The sequence below is a fragment of the Aptenodytes forsteri genome, unplaced genomic scaffold (genome assembly GCF_000699145.1).
Source record: "Aptenodytes forsteri isolate BGI_AS27 unplaced genomic scaffold, ASM69914v1 Scaffold75, whole genome shotgun sequence".
Classification (NCBI taxonomy): domain Eukaryota; kingdom Metazoa; phylum Chordata; class Aves; order Sphenisciformes; family Spheniscidae; genus Aptenodytes; species Aptenodytes forsteri.
In genome coordinates, this window is record NW_008794171.1 from 1019296 (window position 1) to 1023845 (window position 4550).

Here is a 4550-nt window from a genome sequence, read left to right on the forward strand (position 1 = left end):
TAGTGGATGTGCATGAGCTCTGGGTGCTTTGATGAAGAGAGGCTTTTCTCTTCCTCTGCGCATACTCCTGTGAGGGCTGGGGCTCTTTTGCATACTCCTGGCTGGGCCTCTTTTTTTTTTTTTTTAAGGCCGGAGGAAATGCAAGCAATTCTGTGAACAGGCACATCCACCAAAGTGAAGCTCTGGAAGAGGGGCAGAGATAAGGGGGGACAAGGAAAGATGTGGCTGCATTACCACCCTCCACCCCTACAATTTCTTTTTAACAGTCTCCCTGTGAGAAGGGAAAGGGATAAACCTTGATAATTAATGTCTGACTCAAACCCAGCACTTTGGAGGAAATGCAAGCAATTCTGTGAACAGGCACATCCACCAAAGTGAAGCTCTGGAAGAGGGGCAGAGATAAGGGGGGACAAGGAAAGATGTGGCTGCATTACCACCCTCCACCCCTACAATTTCTTTTTAACAGTCTCCCTGTGAGAAGGGAAAGGGATAAACCTTGATAATTAATGTCTGACTCAAACCCAGCACTTTCAGGAGCCCTTACCAGTGTCCAAGAGGACAAAATTTTAGCCATGAGTTGGGATGATGTTCAGAGCAGCTTCAGGGGGTAGAGTTATACACCCTGCTCCCTCTGCTCCTTGTGAAAATCCTGGCCTTAAGCCCAGGGGAGTCTCACAGCTGCCACGGTGTAATGAGAGCCCAGGCAACGCTTACCCGTCCCACTCCCAAGCTCTGAACAGTAGGAGAGGATGGCCAGGCTGTTCCTCCCACCGCAAGGCACAGCTGGACCACGCGCTTGGATGGGGAACCTGCTCCGTCTGTGTACGTGCGGGCACTCAACAGCTTGCTCATCAGCAGGCGTTGGGTGTCTCTGGGCAGGGAGTTTGGGTTGTTTTGTTGTTTTGGGAATCAAAATATGCAAGTGACCTCTTTCAGCTGCGTGTTGCAAAGGACATGTTTGGGTTGGCTTAACGGTGCAGCAGTATCTATAAATTTTCTTTGTTTTGTCAGTTTGTGTCACAACCTTCATGTTGTTTGAGTGTGCGGGAGGGACCATTGGTGTCTACCAGAGCCATTCGTAAGCATTTTTTCTCCTCTTGTCCTATCAATTATTTACAAAAGTAAAGCAGTTTAAGTACGGCCAAATATCCAAAACCTCTGGCACCATCCAATGGATAAAGTAAATATTTCTATATCTTATGAAATCAAGGGAGTCCCAGATCCTTTGTAGTTGACTAAGTAGTGATATTCCCTTTATGTGCTTCCTGCAATATGCTTGTTCATAAATGTGTCATCTTCAGGAAAGATTTCCAGTACAGGTTTCAAGGCTTCCTGTAGGGGCAAAATCCTTCCTTTTGCTTGTATGAGTTTGTGTGCTGCTCTTACACAGTGGAGGGGGAAGATGCACAGGACTCTGCGGAGCTGCCCTTGCAGGACAGAGCTCCCTTCTTCGAGACCGGACCTCCTGCTTGCTCAGGACTGATCACATCTACTCCAGATAGACCTGGACCAGACTTGCCTTCTGCTTGGGCTTCAGCCTTTCCAGAAAGGCTTACAAAGCCTTTGTTGGTTACAGGGCTACACCACCCTCAGGGGAGCTACACAACCATCATCTCACGGCCTAGAAAAAAGATTATTTTGATGCATTTTTCTAGAAACGGTTTGAGCCCCAGCCAGCCACTTGTGGCCAAATGCTGCTCAGAAGGTTATATAGACATAACTGCAAGCATGCAAGTCAGTATTTCTCTCAGCAAGTATAAACCTTTTCCCTCTTTATCCATCTTTGGATGCCAGTTGTACCAGAAATCTGTGGGGGCTTGGAGATCAATTTTGACATGAAAATAATCAGAATCAATAACAAGCAGATAATAAAATGGTCATCTTCAGGCTGTCTGCAACAGGCATTATCTTAGTTATGATTCAAACCACCTGCTAGGTAAGGTAGGCTTACTCCAACTCCTTGTATAGTCTGCAGAGAGAAAGAGTAGGATAATAGGAGACTAGTTGTGGTTTGTGCCTTATTTAAATGTCCCAATTACTTCTGGGCAGCTTTAAGCTTTTTCCACTCAAATCCTTGTACCATCCAAACACCAGCCGACCAAATCCTTACCACTCTGTAGGTAGGTTTCTTAGCTCAGACATGATGCCAGAAGGTACCTTGTGAACAGATTATGTATTGATTGTGCCAAGAGCCAGGCAATGTGAACAGCAAACATGAGCCTCTTTTTTGACCTTAGGTACCAAAGTGGTAGGGTACTACGTTAGATACTTAGAGTAGGTGGTCTGACTGCAGCCCAAAATATTTATAAAAAATGTAATGGGAACGCCATGTGCAAACACCTGAAGCTGCTTGCCTTTCCCAGAGGAACCACTGGAAGCTGTTGGCTGCACTATTCCACCTCCAGAGGTGAACAGGATTTGGGCAGCACAGTCCCCACCAGACACTGGTGTTCCCAAAGCCATCCTGCGTTCACACACTGCTGCCTCACAGCCCCATTTGTATGGGATGCTCCTTTGCTCTCACTTATCATTCTGCATCATCTTCACCAAAGACCTTTCTTTCACAGACCGGAGTTATTCCAGTAAGCCGAGTTTTATTCTCTCACTTGCAGATTTTGTGGACAATTATTCACAGGGAAAATATTTATCTTGTTTTTCCCAATCTCATTTCTACACCTGCCAAATCGCCTCACCCTGTCCAACTCCTTCTAATGCCCATGAAGATCCCATTGTATCATTTTGGTCCATTTCGTCAGCTGAAGAATGTATTGGATTGGGCAGGTCTGGCTTTACTGCCAACTATGACAGCTTATTCGAATGTCTGCTAGTATCTGTGGGACAATATAATGTTCTAATCTTAACCAGAATGGCATCAGACTTCTGGCATGACTCCATCATAGTCAGTGTCATTAAAAAGCAAAAAGATTTACTCCATAATGACCAACTTCATTTGGTTTGTGCAGTGAATTCTTACATTTATGATGGCAAGTTCTAATAATACTATTCCTCTGGTAAACCAGCAGCCCCTGAAAGAAAGTGAGAAAGTAGAAATCTCAAGTTTGTTCAAAAATATTTGACCCCATCACGGCTGTAGGGAAAAAATGTTGTGAACATTCAGTCAACGTGTATTATAGCTTCAGAAACCTGGTAGTGAATAAATGTTGGATTCTTTTCATCATTTTCTTTCTTAAATCTCCTGGATTGTTTTTTTTTAGCCAGTCTCATGATTTTGTGGTCCAACTCCTGCATTTTAAACCCTGGGGGTTTACAGTAATATATGTAACAAATTTTATGGCTTATTTTAAAACAAGTTGTATAAACTATGGATCTTAGGCCAGCTGCCAGATATTAGGAATATATCGTTACTTCTTGATAAAAACTTGCTGTCACTGAAGAAGATTTATGGTTGCAACAAGATATGAACTGATAGGGGTTTAAGTCTAGCCCATGCAGTAACAGAATTTATGTGCAGTTTCCTCCTCTTCGATCAGTGATTAGAGTAGGAATGTGATACATTTGAACCAGTTGGTGCAAACTGTGCTTGTGGGAGTTACTTATTTGACATGACTGGGACTAGTTATGACCTTCACCTAAAGATTTCAGCTGATTCCCCTGGGAATTGAATGAAGCTGTACGGTCTAATCTGTCCCCTCAGTTGGGGTGCTACTGTTTCCCACATGCCTGGCCGTAATGCCTAGGGATGCTGAGCCTCTTCGGTACCCACTGACTTTGACCTGAGTTGCTGAGCACTCTGAAAGTCAGGCCATACAGGGATTTGGTACATGAAAGCACCCCAAACTAGGGTATACTTTGACTGTCCTGAGGGCACAAAGCAGTTTGGGTCATTGCCTGTGGTGCTCTGGGTGTAGCTGCTGTTTCCAGAACAGCTGGTAGGCTGGGAGGGAAAAGAGCTGAGCCAACAAGAGTGGAAAAGCCAAGAGAGCTCCAGAGGGAAGGGTCCAGTTTCCAATCCCTTGTCCTGGGACAGTGGCACAAAAAAGCTGGGGCTGCTGCCCAGGGAGTCTGGCCTGAAGGAGAGATTGAATGGCATAAATTAAACATGATCCAATATTATAACACATGGGGTGAATTCACAGGAGAAGCTCACGAAGCAAAAGCTGTGAATGGATAGTGCAAGGTCCTGCACCTGGGTCGGAGCAGGACAATACAATCACTTATATCATAGAATCATAGAATAGTTTGGGTTGGAAGGGACCTCTAAAGGTCATCTAGTCCAACCCCCCTGCCGTGGGCAGGGACATCTTCAACTAGATCAGGTTGCTCAGGGCCCCGTATCAATACAAGCTGGGGGATGAAGGGATTGAGAGCAGCCTTGCCAAGAAGGACTTGGGAGTACTGGGGGATGAAAAGCTGGACATGAGCCAGCAATGTGCGCTCGCAGCCCAGAAGGCCAAGCGTATCCTGGGCTGCATCCAAAGAAGCGTGGCCAGCAGGTCGAGGGAGGTGATTCTGCCCCTCTACTCTGCTCTGCTGAGACCCCACCGGGAGTACTGCGTCCAGCTCTGGAGCCTTCAGCATAAGAAAGACAC